Raw genomic sequence first — 22,001 nt, 5'->3', positions numbered from 1 at the left:
TGAAGAAATGAGTTGAAAGTAGTGTTCAAGTAGTCAAGAAAGTATCGAACACATTTTTTTTAAAAGGCAGTGGGGGATTTGTACAAACCATAAAGGTAAATCGAAGGAATTTATGTGAGAAAAGAAGGTGAATTGTTGGTAACGAAGATAGAAAACAACGTGCCCTGCGGGGCTATAACCCGCCTTCACTCGCTAACGCTTGCTCGGCAATGCTCTCTAAATTTAATGTTGGTAACGTAATTTAACGTATGAAACCATAAAAGAACAACATCAGAATATAATATAGCAAAAATCTAGGAGCAAAATTTAGGCAGCCAGAATTTAGGGGGGGGGCTAGACCCCCCTGAATACGGGCTTGGAGACAACTGTATACCCTAATAATATAGCTACTGTGATTTAAAAAGAAAAACGAACTTAACTTTGAAACCATAATATAGTAATAGTAAAACTTAAAGATTTCATTTCATTTTCATTTACAGAATTATTAATATATTAAAATAAGTTTGCTGATTATTTGAAATCAGACGCTTTTCTAAAATGAACGTTATGACTATCTATTCCGTGTCAATACTATAAATTATTAATCTTTATAAAAGTAGAGGGAAAAAGGAAAACAATCTAGCACATTTTACAACTAACTTTTTATTTATTTATTTTTTAATCGAAGTCTGTGCAAACCATTTAAACATTTCCAAATTACAAATGAAATTATTATTTATATACAGAATAAATTAAACAAACGATGGGGCAATTTATGGTTTAATCGAATATGATGATGGTTGCTACGATTTAGAAGAGAGCAATTTTCTGTTGGCACTGGCATCGAAACTATTTGTGTACAAACAAGAATTTCGCATAAGCATTTACTTGACTTGTTATTATAGTTTACTAATAATTAAATAATTATATATTCGTGTAGAATGAGTTCCGGTCGACCTTTGAAAAAAAAATAACCTCACATATCTATCTAGTTCAATTGCACATACGCGTATGCTGATGAACTAAATAACTGAACGTATTTCAAACACTGAAGTAGCAAAACTGAAGGCAAAAATTATGGAATAGAGACCATGGCGACATCTCATGAGAAGTAGGTAAACTATAAACTGGGACTGTGTAAGTCTAGCTGAGTCGCGTTATATGTGGATAGTAGCGACATCCAACGGCGTAGCAGATTATTGTTAGGATTAGCGTTGTCTTGACGCAAACTATTTCTGAAAGTGCCCACTTCATTGCACATTCAAATAATTTAGACGGTACTGGTACTCTGCGTCTAGGAGACCCTCTCCCAAGCGGCTTGTTGCTAAAGTAAGCCCGATAAATTTGACTTTTCCCGATTGCGACACTTCTTTTTTCACGTATTTTTGCTTTATCATACTCACTACTTTCTATCTGTTTTATGACTTTGTACACATCTTGTTACTTTTTTTTAATCATTTTTCAACTAATCTAATATTTACATTTTACACGTTTAATTACCTTTCTAAATTGCCGATATTCTTGTTCAATACAGTGATAATGATACTATGCAAAACTTTTGTGATACTTACTCCAAACAAAAATCAATTGCCTAGATAGCAATTGTGTCTGATTAGAAGTTTAAGAGGAAGAAGAAGGAGATTGGAAATATGAAGTTGCTTTTTGAACGTACTTGTATATCATTTCATTAACACTGGCAACGTAAAATATAAGGGGAGTATAAGAACAGAGTTAAATTCTTATTATATTTCAATTCACAATGGCTTGTAAAGCGTCTGTTAAGTTGGAATTGATGTGCAAAGATGAATTTTTGGTAAATTGTATTTCTGGGTTGGACAGTAAAAACTTTGTTCATGTAAAACTATATGATCTATCGAAAGCATTTGATACGGTGTCTCATGATATTTTGTTGCAAAAACTAGAATTCTATGGTTTTGATAATGCAGCTCTGTCACTTCTTCATTCATATTTAAATGGACGATATCAGAGGGTTGTTTATGATGGGGAAGAGTCTAACCTGTTGCCTGTTAGACACGGAGTACCTCAGGGATCTATTCTTGGTCCGATTCTTTTTATTATTTATATCAATGACCTCCCATACAACGTCGCTTCACCCTTCGTTAATAGTTATTTATTTGCTGATGATCTGAATATTTGTGTTAACTCACGACAAAAAGACTCAGTTCAGTCTATATTAAGCATCACCTCAGATATTATTAAAGACTGGTGTACTTCCAACTTGCTTTGTATTAACTCTGATAAGATCAAAGACTTGGTGCTTACCTACAATAACAAAAATTCGAATGCAGAACTTAAAAAATATTCCGCTTCTTTTTTTGGGTTTTTTAATTGATAATCATTTGAACTGGGACGACCATATCCTTAAAGTGGAATCTAGAGCTAGTAAAGGGGTTTATCTAATTCGTAGATTAAGACTGTGCGTAAGTTTAAAGGTACTTAAAACTGTTTATTATGCACAAATTCACAGTCATTTAAGTTACGGAACGATACTTTGGGGTCATCAGTCCTCCATTAAAAGCCTATTGAAAATACAAAAGATATGTGTAAGATTAATGCTCGGTCTCCCTAGTCGTGCACATTGTAGGTCAAGCTTCGTTAAATTAGGAATTATGACAGTACCTGCAATTTTCATATACCAATGTTTGCTTTACATCAAGGAAAACAATCATATTTACAATGAGTTAGGGTACTCTCATACGTATCAAACTAGAAACAGAAACCGTTTAGGATTATTTAGATGTGAATATAGTAAGACGCAGAAGACCTTTTACTACATGTCAGTTAAATTTTATAATTTTCTTCCTATATTTCTAAGAGAACTTCCATTTCTGGCTTTTAAAAAAGAAGTACAGAAATTACTTATTAATAATTGTATATATAGTGTTGAAGAATTTTTTGAACTCAAAATTGATAGTTAAAATATTTGCGTCTGTTATCCAGTAATCTTTGTTTATATTATGGTATATTATGTTATGTTATATATGTAACCCTAAAAATTTCAACTTCTATTTCTGACGATTGTAATACATCTGATGTTCTCAGATGTTTCTGCAATAAAATTTATTATTATTATTATTATTATTATTATTATTATTATTATTATTATTATTATTATTATTATTATTATTATTATTATTATTATTATTGATTATAAGTTACCTCATGATGATCCGCTCGAAGGGAAAGGGTGGACATACGAACTAATGAATGACAACAAAGAGTTAATATTATCTGCAACGGAAGGAGGGATATCAGTGGACAAGGATACAGCTATGTGCTCTTTGGATGTGAAACTAAAAGTTGATAGGGTGAAACCAGAAGTAGCTTTAGAAGAAGATCCTGAATTTGAAAGTAATATAGAAATGCTAAGAAAAATAGTGGTTCAGGAGACTTGCGCGTCGTATTCTAATGACTCCCAACAATTAACAACAAAAAGTTTAAATTCAGTTCGGCCAGAAAGGTAATGTTCAATTTTTCTTTAACTAATTGGCTCAGATTGATAATACGGTTACATGGTTTCGGAAATTTTGTTGGTTAAAAGCAATACTTCCTCGAGAAATATTTGGGTATGGGAGATATCATGAACGTAAGTTAGTAGCCTACAATTTGGAAATGACATGGCACACATAGACAAGCTGTATACCAAATAAAAATAATAACAAGATTGATACCATCCATACAATTCTTATGTAGTTCATATCTTGATAAAATAATTATATCTTTATTATTGGTTACACATTTCACATTGAATGTTTCATATATTTAAAATATGGGTGCTCGACGATATTGTTTTATTTATATAGAGACTTATGTAAAATAGCAAATAATGAGAATGGTAATTATCCTTAAATTTTACAAATGTAAACCTGTATTGTATTATATTCGAATATAAACTATGGACGTTTGTGATTTTATTTAGGTTTTAGCTCAAATGTGTCTAGCTTGATTTTTCCGGCGGGCTTCGAAAGACATAAGTAAAATACAAGATAAAGAATATTTTAACCAACAATGGATGTTCGTTATTTGTAGAGGTCCATACATCAGTTCATTTCATCCTTCACTCATTTTTTCAAGGAAGTCGACTTTTTACATTTCCAGAAATCTTTTTTAGGGTATGGACCTGCATTTCTCAATATGGGATCACTTTAGGGGCTTGGTGAACGTACATAATATATGAATTATCGTAAAAACAACGCTAACCAGCATGTGCTAGATGGCCGGTAAAAATAAGATTGCTATGCAGATTAGGGCATTACGCAGAATGTGTGTAAACGAGGATAGCTCAAAATTCTGTATTTAGGATGACTTACATGTCACGTGTTGAATGTGTTCTTGTACGTTCCTAAGTGTTTTATAGGTTACATCCTGAAATGCTTTCTTTTCTTGTATATTTGTGTTCCAATGTAACACAATACATTAGAGACGCAACTTTTTAATTATATAGATCCCTTCATTTACAAACATTTTCATGGTTCCGTGTTTTGCCACACTAAATTTTTATACTTCCTTTCGCTTACAGTGGTTACTAGCTACCTTGACAAGGGGTTACTTTGCACATCGGGCATTATTTCGCACAAAATATGAAGAGAGTTTCACAGTCCTCCGTCGGTAAAACCATGAACTGTATACACGTAGTTTCAACTACCCCCTACGATAGAACATGTAACTTTATTTTGGTGTTAATGTTGGGTGTCGGCATCAGTTCTAACTACAGGGAGGGCTTGTTGTTGTAGTGGTATGGAAAGCAGTCACTGTAAAGCCCGCCAAATTATAAAATAATTTCCGTCAATGTTAAGTCAGTTTCGTTATATTATACAACGTAACTAATAACCGTTTGAACATTTTAATACAAATAAATTAGTTAAACGGCGGTTAAGCTCTACGGAGCGCCATTCTGTGCATAATTAGTTGACAACACAGATTGTAAGTCATTCATAAAATGTACAGATTAATGAATTGGATCCTAAAACCAATGGTGCTGACAATCTCTTACAGTTGAAGCTTGCAGGGTCCCTGACGATTCGAATGGATCGCTTCTACCCTAAGACCTTACATACCACCCTAGTTGCATGCCTTCGGCATTGAAGGCATGACAAATCAGGGTTAATTTCCGAACCCCAATTGGGCTGTCTACATTCAGGCCTTGAGGAGGCATTTTAAGAAAATAAATATAATGAAGAGGACGACAAGAAATACATCCTGAAAGGAGATTTAATGCTACAGCCCCACATTTCAATTCATCATTTTTTTAATAATTAGTATTTCTTCAGGCCCGATCGTACCTACAAAATTAATAGGTTTACAAATGTAACCTTTTAAAGAGCGCTACCTAATACTTATGTGTGGCTTACTAGCAATTGCACTTATTATTACCGAGAATAGTCACACCCGAAAGCATTTGTCACAATAGTGAAACACAGGATAACGGTAATATTAACTTGTTCATTAAACATTATTGTTGTTCAGGGCCTACTCGTACGTAGCAATCTTAATATGTTCTCATAACATAAACCTTAATTTTACCATATACTGCCTAACTGACGTAGGTACTTCGAACTATCGATACATCATAGTATCCGGTGTTTATCGTAGTAAAGGGTACCGTGGAATCGTAAACGGGCTTCTCTTTTTCATTTTCTTGAGACCGATTTATGATTCCCGACACAAGAATGCGAGAGTTATTTTCAATAATCAAAAAGAATAACATTTAGTTTACTTTCTCTAAATCCAAATCAAAACTAATTAATATATTAAAATCTAAAATCCGAACAATAATTTTATTACTATTATACTTTTCTCTAATTATGCCAAACATTAAAAGTTAGAACAAAATTTTGAAATTTTAGTCAATTTCCGAATGTGCACATTAGCTGGGACCCAACCAAGCGTCGCACTGGTTTCATCACTTTAATTTTATAACGAAAGTAGGGATGTCCCTAGGGGATTAAGTATATTTTAACTTTCAACTATTCTTAACTTATCGCTTTCTCTGAAGTCAATTAACTTCAGGTATCATTAGTCACATTGAATGCACATTGACTTTTCATAGTAGACTGCATATATATATCAAACGACGAACAAATCGACGAACAACTTTATCAAATTCAAGGTTATTGTCAATTACTTTCAATATTATACTAAATTGTCTTTAACTTACAGTATTTTGATGGCGACTTATTCTTACATCACAAATTTCGCATATTTTCTCATTATACAATCACATCAGATGGAAAAATTCACTATCTGAAGAGCACATTTTTTTAATTACCCAAAATTTTAACTTCATGATTAGTTGTAGTTATTACTAGTACTTCTCTAATTATGTTCGTAATTATCTCTAATTGCCTAACATGTCTCTAAATGCTTGATTGTATGGGGACAGCTAAATGTTAATATAAACATAAAGGAGAATGATTAAAAACTCAAAAAAAATTGATAATAAAATTTTATTATGAATTATGGTTCCCAAAAGTGGAAAGACCTGAAAAAAAAAACTTAAACATCCTAATAAGAATTCGATACAGAAGGTCCGCATCCAAAACGGGATAGCCATACTTTTCAAAAGTGGTGCGATATTATTACAATTTCAAAGTCCGAAATCGCGTTCTAAATCAATTACCTCTTTAAAATTTCCAATGCTGTCCTTCCTCTCTTTTCCCCATTCATCTTTCATCTCCAAAGCTGTAAGGAAACCATAAAACGTGACATCTAAGACAACGTACCTGATTGTAGAGCGATATTGATGGTTTCTTGGACTGGTGCGTCAGTGGCGGTGGGCACACACTTTGATACTAAAAAGTTACCTTCAAAATTCGGGGAAAATAATCAAATAAATAAACAATAATCCTTTTTTCATAATCTAAAAGTTTAAAAGTTCAAATTCGGTATATCTGATTTCTCATCTCTTCCGGGGTTTAGCCCGAGTTCGGGAGAAGTTCACGCTTTTTTTGTGCTAAGATTTTAATTTCCCATTTGTGCCGGTTACGGTTGTAAGCTGTAATTTAGCACGTTTACGTGTACTTTTCCGGTTAGTTTGTTTAATTTGCGGAATTTTTCTCCTTTTTAGAGCGTATTTACTAAACTTCCACGTAATAACACGCCTTTCTATACGACGTTTGGATTTACGCTGCATTGCGATACCTGTCATAAATTTCTTTTTAGGTTTGCGCTTACTATTACTATATTTTGCCATGTAGTTTACTATACAATGTTCGAATGTGTTTTCGCTTAAGCTTTCTAGTGCTCTTCTGAGTCGATGTATACTTCCTCCGCATGTTTGAGTCGAAATAACTTCGCCTACAATTCGACTTTAATTTGCATGTTGTTCGTTTTTGACCGAGTTCGGTGCGCTCCGAATTACGCTTACCAAGGCACTTTCCTTTTATTCTCAACTTATTTCCTACTGCACTTTAAAAGTGTGGTTGTGCGTGCTGAGAATACGCTGTACGTGGAAATCGACGAACATTGTTTTCATCATGAGCAATCAACTTGTCTACATTTTGAGTAGCACTACACTTAGATTTTCGCTCTTTATAATTTCGCAATAGTGAAGTACTAGCTTGAAAATTCAAACATTTCGGCAACTGAAAATTAATAAATGTTGCATCTGATGTACTGATATGATCACGTCTGCTCATTTTAATTCTACTGATTATGCTCCTCGAAATCGAGTTAATAATGTATTACGAAAACTCAACTGGGTATCATTGACCATCTTGTTTTTCTTCGTAACCTTTGTGTTACATTTCGGTTCTATAACGGAAATATACTTTCGACTGCGTGTGCTTTATTGGAAGTGTTACTTTTACGCTTGTTTACGGTAAACATTTCCGACCGATATATTATGTACGAGACCTTCACTACGTAAAACACAATTCGCTTGGCGGGTCTATTGTGAATTTGAAATCGTTTCCTTCTACAAAACTCAAAGATGATAAAGTCGGAATGGATTTGCAGCACTAAAATGCAACTTACGTTAGACATACACTGTTACAAAGGTAAATTTGAATTTGTTAAGTCGCGCAAAACCATTTGCCTGCGACATAAAACCGATAACACTGTAACTTCGTTATCACACAAAATCACCAATTGAACTCTCAAGCCTTCCCTGGCTTTTTTGAGAGGGCGGATACGCACATCCTGAACGCTACCGCTTATTGTGTGTGAAACATCGGTATCCCTTGCCGGAAAACAATTACATGAGGAACAATTGTCTACAGGTACGCGTAACGATTCTTGTTTTTTGCTATCTCTACACTGCATATTTTATTTTCCTGACTGTAATCGACTTTCTGGTTTATTTGTTCACAACTTGGGCTGGCTCGAATTCAAGAGTATTTACGGTTTCTTTTCCGCCTTGCACTCTTTTATTTTGTGGTTTGCCTACACTCAAACTGTGCCGTTCGCATGTATTCATAGAACACAGTGAGACCTTTCTTTCATTGCGCTACACTATTTTTAAACTCAGCAGTTACTGAATCAACATGATTGGCCGGGTTAATTAATTCAGAGCGTACTTCCGTTAAAAAGTTATTGGCTACTTTGATATTATTACGTAAGTTGTCTCCTTTGGCATTCAATTCGCTCATTCTTACGCTCCCAAATTGTTTCTGTTACAGGCTGTTGAAGTTCACCTATTGATTCATGTACTTTTTGTCCTAGACATCTAATATTCATTACCATTTTTGAGTAATGGTTTCTAATTGTTTCTCTAATTCCTCTGTCAACATTGCTTGAAATTGTTCTAAAACACTAGCCTCCATATTGATATGAATTACGAGCAACTAATTCAAAGTACAAAAATATAAATGTCTGAGTTTAATACGAAAATAAAAAACATGCACTTAAAACATGAGACACTAAGAATTTTGATATTACAACCATTTACAACCAATCCTTCTTTTTACAACTCAGGTTTCACTTTGCGAAGTGCTTCAATATAAAATTAACACGGATATAGTACCATATATAAAATACTTTCTATAACTATTCTATCAGGCCTTGATTCCATTTTGTACTAATACACAATAAACACTCAGCAAGGCCATGTGATAATATGTGAAAAACAGTATCACGTGACAGTTTCTACACAATTACTGAGTCTTCATCAGACTTCCACTCCTTCTGGCTGCTGGGAGTTCATCATCACTTATGTATACTGTCCGGAGATCAATTTTAATTAGGTTCCGCCCCTTCTTTTAAAAGTAACACTTGTCTGGCTTTCACTTTCACTTTTTAGCTGCACACGTGTCCAATTAAAGATTTACTTTTTTCCGCTGGATGTGTTCTGTCCTCTAATTATCCTTATTTTCCTTGTTATTTTGTTTCTTTTTCTTTTTTCTTCCTTTTTGTTCCTTCTTCTTTTAGCAGAATCTTCTCTCACTCCTTATTTATCGAGAATCTTGCATTTCAGTTCATCACCTTGCCTCCTGCTTTCATAATCTCTCTGGTTTCCCTCTATTTTCTCACCAAAGTTGTGTTCTCTACTTCTATGACCTCTGCTCCTTCCCACCCTATCCTGTGGTTTGTTTCTTTCTTATGCTTGTATATCGCATTGTTGTCCATTTTCAATCTTACATCATCCTGGTGCTGTTTAATCCTTTTCTTGCATTTTTTGTTTCTCTTATGTAAATTTTGATACACTTCTCGCATCCTACTCTATATATTACTCCCCCTTATCTTTGTTCGCTAATGCTTTCCTCTTTTTTCTTCTGACTAGTTCAATTATTCTGCTTCGTCTTTTCCTGCACGTCCTAATTCCTGCTTTACGAAACATTCTCTACGTTCTCTGTTTGTTCGCACGGTTATTGTGTTGAAACTGTCACGTGATACTGTTTTCTTTTTACATATTATCACATAGCCTTGCTCAGTGTGTTATTGTGTATTAGTATTAAAACATTTACTCTTATTCATAAATGCACATGAAGGTGTATAGTGTAAAATATGTATGTATGTGTGTATACTCAATCAGCTGTTTGCTATCCACTCACATCTACATAGAATTAAAAATCAACAAGAAAAATTTTTATGAGCTACATTAATCTCTTTTGCTGAGGTTCGCCGAGGTTCTGATGGAAATTGACTGTCGACAGTAGGCTAATCAGATCCAAACTCAACACGTTATCTGTATAACTAATGGTATTGTAAAAGCAGTTGTAGGAAGATTGCTATAATTTAATCCGGAGAACGGTTGCCATTTGGTTGAAATCGTGTTTTTTGGTAGTTGTTAGATTCTTGTAAATATAATCGTAACCTTCAAATTGATTTTCGTCTTTTTCCCAAGATTTGTCACTTGTTTATTGCATTTATCCCAGCTTCGCTACGGCAGTGGGACGTAATATTGAGGTCTCAAATATTCAGTGATAATAATAATAATAATAATAATAATAATAATAATAATAATAATAATAATAGTATAGGTAACAAATTCCGTATGAAGACACATTGTATTAAAGCCTGTAAAATAACCGGTAGTGTAAGCCATAAGTTACAAAATTTTCGGGATTGGAGAGAAGTGTCTGGACCAACAGCACATACCCTCTCAATACGTTCCTACAAGCAGCTACATGTTATAACGCAAAGTTTCCCTACAACTGGCTAAATGTTATAAAGGAAAGTTAAATGTTATAACGGAAAGTTTCGAGGTAATTTTCGTGTAGAAAGTAGGGATTTTGAACTCACAAGAGCCGTAATTATAGTTGTTTTTAAGTAGTGGTTTTGCTGGCTAAGCTACAGAAGATGTCGAAGGGGTTTCGGTAAAGGGGTTCCGTACCATCATGAGACACCTCTACAGCTACTCAAATTTAAACGAAAGATTTATGCTAATATTTCGTGTAGAATATATTCTACTGTACGTTTTCAAGAAAATATCTGTAAAAAAAGAACTGAATATAGTTGAAAACTAAAGCTTGTAATAAACTAAATTGTGAAGTTTGCAGATGTAATTATAAAAGATTTGCTACAAAAATATATACACGGACCATAATTCAGTGAACTCTGAAATACAAACTAAAAAAATGATGTATAAGATTCAGTCTACAGAGCAATTGTTGCTTAAAGAGTGGCATACACTATTTCTAGAATCGAGATAAGATGAGAAATGTTTACGATAGTTTTTTTCTCGTCTCGATTCTCATCTCCAAAGCATGACTATAGTGTGAGTTAACCTTGTCACGTCCCGAATTAAAATGTTTCATCCCTATTTTGTTTCGTTTGTTTTAGAATCGATATGAGAAATTCGTCTTTTCATGGGCAACATTACACAAAACCGAAATATTTTGGCTAATATCACGTTTCTGCTTGTAATGGTATGACCTGAGCGATATAAGTTTTTAATTTTTAAATATTCTTCGAGATAATTGTTATTATTATTAGTATTATTCCTGAAAATTTGATAGTTCAAGTGCTGAAACAAACGAGTATTCTAACATTTGAATGTAATGAAGCGTCTGTTATCGCCGATCTATTTCCATCAAAATCGTAAAGTAAAAAAAAAAAAACAAAAAAAAATGCTTAACGTGTATTGGATCAAAGAACCTCAACATTACTGGTCAAGCCCCTAGACCACTGAACCACGATCAAAACGCTGTAAGTGACTCGTCTTTAGCCTTGTTACCCTAAGTCTCTCTGCCTCAGCTTGGAAAGTTGAATGTAATTTTTTGTAAGTAAGTGAATGTAAGTGAATGATCTTCGGTACAGTTTCTATTAATACGTTGAGTTGCTCTTAAACCTTTGGATCGCAAGTTGTTTTTTTCTACACACGAAACTACAGATAAGACAGATTTAATTCTCATACTGTGCATTTGTGTCAAGGCAGACAACAATACCTGGTCATAGACTTATGTCCGCCACGATATAAATGATAGTTTAGTTTCATGTAGTCAAACAAAGTACAGCAACTTATTTTGAGACAGTAGTGATATGGTACTCCATTTCATATTTCTACAATATTTAATGTAATAAAACATGTAATATAGCGTAACTTTATCATGTAATATAGCGAATGATTACATGTTTTCTTGCTACTTAATCATTATCTCCATTTACATTTAAATTTTTGTTGAATTTTTTACAGGCGCGATAACATCTTTGCTTTCTACGAAGAAGGGAATACGTTTACTACGTTAAATAAAGCCATTTCTCATTCTTATGAGGAATCTGATACTTCGACGCAGTTTGCCAAAGGATTTCATCGATCACGTTTGACAACAACTATGGTGACACAGGAAAGTGAAAAGCGTCATACCTACCAAAATAGTGGTAAACGCTGTAGTCAAAGTTCAAATACGTCTAGTGGTGAGTTTGTGCATTCAGGAGAAAAATCTCACATATGTTGAGTATGTGGAAAGGAATTTGGAGGATGTTCAAGTTTGGCAGCGCACATGGTGATTCATACAGGAGGAAAGCTACACACGTGCCAAGAATGCGGCAAGGCATTTAATCAACGTTCAACTTTGGCTACACACATGTTAAACCACACAAGAGAAAAAGTTTACACATGCCAAGAGTGTGGTAAGGCATTTAATCGACGTTCAAATTTGGCCATACACATGTTAGTCCACACAGGAGAAAAACCTCACACGTGCAAAGATTGCGCTAAGGCATTTAATCATCGTTCGACTTTGGTTAGACACATGTTAATTCACACAGGAGAAAAACCTCACATGTGCCAAGAGTGTGGTAAGGCATTTTCCCAACGTTCACATTTGGCTAAACACATGTTAATCCACACAGGTGAAAAAATTCACACGTGCCAAGAGTGTGGTAAGACATTTAATCATCGTTCGACTTTGTCTATACACATGTTAATTCATACAGGAGAAAGACCTCACATGTACCAAGAGTGTGGTAAGGCATTTACTCAACGTTCACATTTGGCTAAACACATGTTAATTCACACAGGAGAAAAGCCTCACACGTGCCAAAAGTGTGGTAGGGCATTTCATCAACATTCGACTTTGGCTACACATATATTAATCCACACAGGAGAAAAACCTCAGATATGCCAAGAGTGTGGTGAGGCATTTAATCGACGTTCAAATTTGGCTACACACATGTTAATGCACACAGGAGAAGAAGTTTACACATGCCAACAGTGTGGTAAGTCATTTAATTGGCGTTCAAAATTGGCTACACACAGGTAAATTCACACAGGAGAAAAACCTTACACGTGTCAAGAGTGTGGTAAAGCATTTAATCAACGTTCGAATTTGGCTACACACATGTTAATCCATACAGGAGAAAAAGTTTACACATGCCAAGAGTGTGGTAGGGCATTTAATTGACGTTCAAATTTGGCTACACATGTTAATCCAAACAGGAGAAAATTCTCACACGTGCCAAGATTGTGGTAAGACATTTGATCGAGGTTCCAGTTTGGCTGGACACATGCTAACTCATACACGTGCCAAGAGTGTGGTAAAAATTTACTCAACCTTCAATTTTGGTTTTGCACATGTTAGTCCATACAGGAAAAAAGGTCACGTATGCTAACAGTGTGGTTAGAAGTTTAATCGATGTCCAACTCTGGCTACACATGTTAATATACATTAGGAAATGTATTAATATGCCATAAGTGTGGTATGTCATTTGATATACTTTGAAATTTGGCTAGAGGCATGTTAATCCACACATTAGTTAAACATCACATATCTCAAGAGTGTAGTAAGGCATTTAATCTACGTTTGAAATTAGCTACACACATGTGAATCCACACAGTAGCAAAATCTCACCTTACAAAAATCCTTGAACAGAATTTTCTCAAGGTTCGTACGTGCTGAGCCACACATGATCAAAACCTCGCATGTGAGAAGTGTGGAAGACGATATAGTCTACGCTAAGACCTTGAAAAGCAGTTTAACACAAGTCAGTCACCAAAGAGATGCAAAGACCTTAGCAAGGCATTTACTGAAGGTTCACATATTGTAATTAAAGGATAATCCACAAAGGACAAAAATCTCACACGTGCGGAGAGTTTGTATGAGATGTCGCATTCTGTTGGGGAGGAATAAAGATGATATAATCTAAGCTGTTATTTTTACGCGTACTATAAAAATTGTACTATCCCAATTGAGTGCTTGAGGAGAGTAGTCGACAAAAGGATGTCATTTGTGTCTGACGTTATCCCATGTTTACTGTAGACCCATATCTGAGCTAAAGTTATAGTCACCAAAATGAGCAACTTTGTCACCTTCTGACAACATCTGGAAATGATTCGTGGCATCTTTCAAGTAAACTTTGAGCACTTTCCCTATATGGTCTGCAGAAACACCCGACGAAGATTGTTTTTGAACAGACTTTCCTCTGCTCAAATAGTTTCACACTCACATACGAAATCATTCTGTGCTCTCCAGACCCATTATTTTAATTCTACAAACAATCCGCCTCTATGGTCTTGCGGTCCTATTTCTATGTAGAAAATTGGTTGAGAATCGACATTCCACTGTTCCTTATTGATATTTTCAGACATGTTTCGCTCACCACTAAACAGCCATATTTACGGCACAGTCTGTAAAATTGTTTGTAACACTTTGTACATTTTTATAGTATAGTTTAAAGGTGGTTTTCTGTTCACTGCACTTTTGAGCACCATTCTACTGTACATCACCACATTAAACGCTGAATATAAAACATCTGATTTGGCACACTTCTCTAGCGTGGGAGCACGTTGTCCAAGTCACTCTCACTCTTTTCTTGCCATCTGAGTTGAACATTGTAAATTATTTTAATTTAGTGTTCTCTACCAATAAATGATAACGATATTTCACTGCATCTCCAACGGTCAAACACAGGCTCTAGCTGTAGCCTTAATACTGGGTTCACAATGGAAATTATTAAGCATAGAGATAGCACAAATATTTTTCCCGAAGCACTAGCCCGAACTTTAACTTTTCTGCGGTTTGATGCCGTCTTTTAGTATTTTATGCATAGACGATTCTAAGTACATACAAAGATTTGTTACTGCCAAACTTAACATACAGATTTACAGTGTGGATAGCTTCATTATTCAAAATCTATAAAAAAAAAAAAAAAAAACTGTTGACATTGTAACCAAAGGTTTTCCGCATACCTTTCATTGTCTGATACCTACTCCCACTCTGGAGCTATACCAATGCATAACTTGTCCATATTACAGTAATATATCGAAAAAGTAAATCTCACCTATATTAAGAAACGCTTCCAAACTCAGCACCCTTGATTCATGCAGTATATAGTACCTCACGTTAGACCCCACACAAAATCGCTATCAGCATACTCCTTGTCCCTAAGGTTTATGCTCTGTCAGTACCTTTACCCTCGTGAGATTCATTGTTCTTAACCGTATAGTGGTAAGGTGAAAAAAAATTTTTATCAATGGTAACATATTGCCTCCTGGACCCAGGAATATTTTTGTCTGATAAGATGTGAACTAGGATTTAAATTTGTATTATATTTACAATATTAAATACAAACACCAGACAGTGGATACGCTTTAAGCGAAACTGTACATTTTTATTGAGGCAATACCTTTCTTGTTAAAATTAAGTTCGATAATTATGTGACTATTTTATTGCTTAGATAACGGTACAGAAAATAAAATATTTATTAACTAGAAAGAAGTAAACCAGGATTTCTCCTAATAGCGGTATATTCACGTTTCAATTCTGCAGCAGTCTCCACACATCATTTTTGCGTGACTTAGGCAAATCCACTTACAGCACTTTTGGGAAAATATCTGGCCTTACTGTTTTTATACATGTAACATCGTCCTCGCTTTCCTACATGAGGAGGTCCAGAAGCATCTTCTAGAGTCAATCCGAAAAACCTTGCTGTGTTCGCTGAATGTATAACATTATTATTAGTCGGTTCTACATTTTTGAGGTGATAAAATCACGTTATTTGCCATCGTGTAGTGTTTCTTTCTTCGTCATATTCAGTAGGTATCTGGTCCACTATGTCCACCCCACCTTTAGTATCGTTGTAAAATGTGACGATATCTGGCTTCCTGTTATCTCTGGTACTCTCATCTAATTTGACGTGATTGTGCATACTTGAGATCAGCACTAAACACAGATTTTTCTTAGATGCATACGAACCAATGGTGCATTTGTAATGAAAACCAAATACACTACTGTATTCTTTCCTCCTTTTGGCATTCACAAACGCGGGGGCAACTCTCTAGTTTTTACGAATTGTCCCTATAATAGTTAACTTACTGTCTCATTCCATTTATTTAACCAAATTGCAGCTTGTAAACTGATTATTGTAAAAGGTCCCTTTGCAAGATGAACCATGAATCTATTGACACAATCTCTTCACTATTTCCTCAGATTTTTTATCTATCTGGAACGGGCCTTCTGGTTGTGTCCTGACATACACTTCTATATTTGTTGTGTAGTATAATGTTTCACCAACAAGAATAAAAATTTTAATTCCACATTTTGGAGGTCTTTTAGGCATATAAATACGAAATCCACATCTTCCCCGGAAACCGACAAGTGTCTCACCCAAAGTTGCTAACATACCAATTAAGAAAACTGTTGTTGCAGTTGTTTACAAGTAATTGAAAAAAAAGTCACGAATTGGGGCTAATCTGGGCTAAAGGTTATATCTGATTCTATTATTCATTAGCATCTTCCACTTTTTCATCCATCATATTCTGCAGAGTAATCACTTTCTGCTCAGTTTGGCTTCTCCGGTTCTCATCATCACATAGAGATAATCCTACGCAAAAGACACATTCATTTGTCTGATTAACAATACGCATGTGTTAACTTGTGCTTCGCACCTCCCCTCAATTTCCATCCTCGTTATCCCTTTAACCATTTTTTATTTTCTCTAATTGTATTGCATTTATATTGAATCAATCTGTCTATATTAAGTTGTGTTATATATGTTTACTTACATTATAATGCTAAGGATCAAAGTTCCGTACGCCAATTTTTCTTTTTCTTTTTTATTTTTTGTTAGTTGTTATACCGTATAATTGTAAAATTTCGATAGAGCACAGATCTCCACTTACACTTTGTAAATAATTTTTTTTCCATCACTCACGTTACAGAGGGCGTAACCTTCTCATAGGTTGCTAGCCACTTTGGTTTGCCATTAAAACGTAGAGCATTCACATACTTTCTCAGCTGGCGCACATGTAGTGAGGCGTAGCTGACATTTCTAGACTATTTATAGCACTCATGTGGGCGCACAGTGATGCTAATTCATGAACAGGCGACAGGTTGCAAGAAATTGAGAGTTTTCACGAGCTTACTGGCTGGAGTACACAAGTAGTATAATTTTTGATCATCATTATGATCACTTTCACTCTTATCTTGTTCTCATCTCATAGTTTTGGATCCTGTTTCAGTTCGGTTATTTTACCGCATATGATAATTGACGATGGAAAGACTTTCATACATCCGGGGTGGCTCAGTTGTAAAGCGTTCACCTCTGATGCATGGGGTCTCGGGTCCAAACCCTGCTCCCGCCAAGTTAACTTTGTGGTGGACAAACACCGTTGCTTTGGTTTCCTCGGAGTTCTCCAGTTTCCTCCCACTTTCTTCATTCCACAATTTCGTTCATTACTCATCATCACTGCCTCCCTTAGCCTAGCCGGAATAGCCGTGGAACGTAAAACTCAAAATTTCATTTTGTTTATTCGTTTGGAGATAAACGAGATACGGAGAAATCTGCGAGACAGAGCATACACTGAACCATGTTCCCAGAGTTCTCGTTCTCCAATCAGTGGCAACCACCAAGCATCATCAACGAGTTCACCACCATTTAAGAAGCATACAAATGTACATAGCATCTCGAGCACCGACTCTGACTCCAACCAGTTTATCCTCCTCTGCAGCCTGTCTACAGCTTGCTACAGCAGAACTACAATCCAAAGTACTTTAGTTCGAAGGCTTTACTTCTCTAACTTCTCCAGTATCGGCAACGCGAAGATATTTCGTAAATGTTAGAAACAAAAAAAATGGATTCATCATTAAATCATAGTCGTCTAACTTCGCAAAATAATTCGTGACAATCCAGTTTCGAAATGGTCAGGAAAACTGCAACTTTAACTTCTCTCAACAACATCCGATACTAGCAACCTCAGCCACATACCATGTCAATAGTGGTACGAGGGGTCTCTCTATCGTTAACACTTGATATATAGGCTGAACTTCCTGAAGTGGGATACACCTTTAAAAATGCATCCGTATTCGGAACAATCAGAGACCAACGCACATAGTTCGAATTCTAAAACATCACAGGATACTATCAACGACCTTTTGCATAAACAAATCTTAATTTTGAAGAAGAGACGCCGATTTGAACAATCCAGCTCATTACGACCAATTCCTCTCCCAAGTAAACGCTGTCAAGAAAACAAAGGTCATCCTACTAACAAGTGCAACCTATGAACCTGTTATCATACGAAGAGGTGCACACTTATCCTTTTCCTATGAAAACTGTCCGAATCTGCAACAAGTTCCAATCTGCAACACTTGGTATCAATTCCCGCCTTCGACATTCCGACATACAGCTACAAGTGCAAGTCTCGGCTTGCTCCAGAAGAATTCAGGCCGAAACTTGTAGTACCACTATTGACTCATTATGTTCAAAATCGAAAAGTTGAGACTTCGAAAGACTAATCAATTTCTTTTAATGCATAAACTACTAGCATTTGTCAACCCACACTCTTCAAAACGTTCATCTTTTGCACAACGATTAATATTAAAACACGTTCAGCACGCAGCTCGCAACATTTTTCACCTCGATTTTCATGACACTTACAGTGGTCCGTACGTACACTTTCATGTGTCTCCATCCGAAACAACTATTTAACTTCATAGTGATCATGTATCTAGTTATTTGACTATGACTTTTATTTCTATTTCTCTACATTCTCTTGTACTTACCTCATAAACTCATATTTTAACAACCATTACACGAGGAACAATTAGACACATTACTTATCAGTAAAACGCATCTCACTCCCAAACTTAATTGCAAATTTACCGGCTATCAACTCATTCCACACGATATGAAGCTTCCGGCTCGATGCGCCACTAGCGGCGTTACAACACTATTTTATCCTTACACATGTAATATTTTCCATAAGTAGAAGCTTTGCTTTATATATACTTAAACACAAACAAAATATTTGCTGAGCAAAACAATATATTCACATAAAAAACATTACATACGTGTTACAGTTTCGCCAACTAACATTTTGGCTTCATCAGACACTATGAGATACATGAGAAACGTGCAGTGTTATATACACACAAGAGCTGAAATATCTTGCTTCTGATTGGCTCCTGGCAGCAGCCAATCCACTTCAAGTAATCTAATTCGTATTTCCTTATACCGAGGCTTCCTATCTGTTGTAAATTACACACACACACACCAAAAGGACGATCTTGGCACAACTAATCTAAACTAACAAATAATTAAATAATATTATAAATATATATAAATACACATAAATAAACAAATATATAAATAAACAGATAAACATACAATTACTCATACGCTTAAAAAGACGACACACTCATACAGTATACACTAGTGGTAGGGACAGAAACCGGTTTTCACGGAAAACCGAAACCGGTTTTTCATTATCTTCAAAAAACCAGTTTTCTCAAAAAAAACCTTTCAGTTTTCTCAAAAAACCGGTATCGGTTTTCTTCTGAACCCGGTTTCGGTTTTCTTTATTTCCGGCTTGGTTTTCATCGAAACCGGTTTCGGTCTTTTCCAAAACCGTTTCTAGTATTCTTCAAACACCGGTACCGTTTTTCTACTTAAACCGATTTCGGTTTTCTTCAAAGCCGGTTCAGTTTTTCATCAAAACCTGTATCAATTTTTCCAAAACTGGTTCTATTTCTGACCAGAATATTTTTCGTTGTTCTCCGGAACCCATTTCCTTTCCACAGATAGTTTTATGTGTTTTCCAGAAAAGTTTTGAGTTTTAGTTTTTACTAAAACCATTGCGATGTTTACCGAATCCGTATTGGTTCCTTGAGAATCTACATATGTTTTAGATCTTCAAATCGGCTTAGTTTTCAATCAAAATTGGCTTCCGTTTTCAATCAAAATAGGCCATAGAGTTAGTTAGTTAGTTATATCATGTGTGTGTGTGTGCGGTTTAGTCAAATCTTGTAAAATTCCAGGCACATCCATATTAAATAGAGTTTGGAAAACTTGTGCAAACACAAATCAAAAAATCTCATGACAACATAGTATTTTCCCATAATTTTTATGTGAATAATAATATCAAAATAGCTGAATTTATTACCTCTTATGAGAAAATGGATGCAGTTAAGTCACAGTAGTTTCCAAAAAGCTTCCTTCGATTTGTTTTCTTCTGCCTCGATTTCTTTCCTAGCAACTTGAGAGGGCGGTGTTTCTTCCTTGTGATATCCAGCGCTTAACGTACGGGATGGGTTGTGGACAGTGGCGGACCATTAATATTTATTGTCATTAAAGATGACACACTTCCAAACGATAGCGCGTTTCTAGTTGGCGTGAAAACATTATTCATTACACTGAAACCCCTCTCACACTCAGCATTGCTGACTGGTATCGTTTGCACACACTGCATTAGTACCTTCACTCTCCCCAAGACCTGCCTGCCTCCACTATCCTTAAAGTCGCGATAAGTTTGAATAGTTTCTCGAAAACACAAAGAAAACAATTCACACAATTCTTTCATGTCTTGTTCGCTATAATCAACATTAATATTTTCCGGCCAGTACTCAGGGTAAATAATTTTCGTCATTTCGGAGTACACAGTGTCCTTCTCAGTCAAGCACCTTCTGTTCATAGAACTGTCCTTTGTTAATTTCCGAAGCGTTGTTTTTACTGCCACTCATTTTCAAGGGAACTTCTTTAAAATATTTCTCTTTTATGGCTCTCTGTACATCTCTCCAGTATATGCCTCCTCTCTCTTTATGGGCCTTAAACACCTCGATTGTTCTGTATATGAGCTTGTTTGCCTTCGGTAGGGCTATAGTCTTTTCTTGCAAGGACTCTGAAAAGCTAGAAAGCTCACACAAGACAGTAGAAGAAAGAACCTCTTAGTTTCTGTCACTATCTGCCCCCCCCTTCAGCGCCAAGGATTTTATAGCTCAGATATAGCCCCTGTTGAAAAACAAATAGAAAAAAGAAAACTACCAGCAGCGACCGGAGAGAAAATATACTTGTTTCTGCTATTTTCTCACTCCCCGGTTGGCTCAATAATGCACTTGAATTTTACATTAATGTGAGCCACCGAGCTACCGAAACAGTGACAAAGGAAAGTTAAAGTACGGTTTTTATCAACATTATTTCAGATGCGGAGAAAATTTTAAAAAAAGATTCGGGGCTGAGCCCCGGCAACCAAGAAAGTATCGGGGCTGAGCCCCGGTGGGTCCCGGCTGAATTTAACCACTGAGTAAGGGACACTTCTGGATGATACACTTTTGCCGTAAATTTCCATGTGGGTGTACCATTCAGAAGTGTTCCTTACTGTACATAAAGTTTGAGGCTTCTTATATTGTTATAGCCCTGTGCATACTAACTAGGTTTGCCAACAGCCCGTTATTATATATTGCGGTTATTTTTATTAAGGTCGGTGACCAGTACACACTATAAACTTCTTACCAGCCTCTTTATGACCACTATTTTGAAATTTATAATCTAGAATAAAACATTAAACATCCTAATTCTTGAACAGTGTCTTATTTGCAAATACAAATTTCCATTGTATTATACATTAGGTGATTTTTTAAACCTAGGGCAGTTCTTTTCATGATTTTCATTTTGAGTTTAACATCCGTTTTAGCAGCGATGCTTATGAGTGTTCTTTTCATTTATTTAACAAGAAATTTGATAATTAAATTTTATTGTGAAACATTGTTTTCGACAATAGATAAAGACAGGGACGGATCCAGAACCGACTTCTGGGGGGCGGTGGGTTGTCATACTGCTACTTTTAAAGGCTCCAAACTTTGGAATGGGTTTTATTTATATATACAGGGTGCGGCATGTAAAACCGG

At 35.5% G+C, this 22,001-nt stretch overlaps 1 long non-coding RNA gene across 1 annotated transcript; it reads left to right on the top strand.

Moving 5' to 3' along the window:
* Positions 1 to 1,811: 1,811 nt before the first annotated feature.
* LOC145676210 (uncharacterized) lies at positions 1,812 to 12,387 on the top strand. Its single transcript, XR_014129319.1, has 2 exons — positions 1,812 to 3,460; positions 12,074 to 12,387. It is a non-coding gene; the product is annotated as an uncharacterized LOC145676210 (long non-coding RNA).
* Positions 12,388 to 22,001: the final 9,614 nt, after the last annotated feature.

Source organism: Thermobia domestica, chromosome 18, assembly GCF_964235325.1.
Source record: "Thermobia domestica chromosome 18, izTheDome1.hap1.1, whole genome shotgun sequence".
Taxonomy (NCBI): Eukaryota; Metazoa; Arthropoda; class Insecta; order Zygentoma; family Lepismatidae; genus Thermobia; species Thermobia domestica.
The sequence above is the reverse complement of the archived record's forward strand: the minus strand, read 5'-3'. Positions and strand labels throughout refer to the sequence as shown.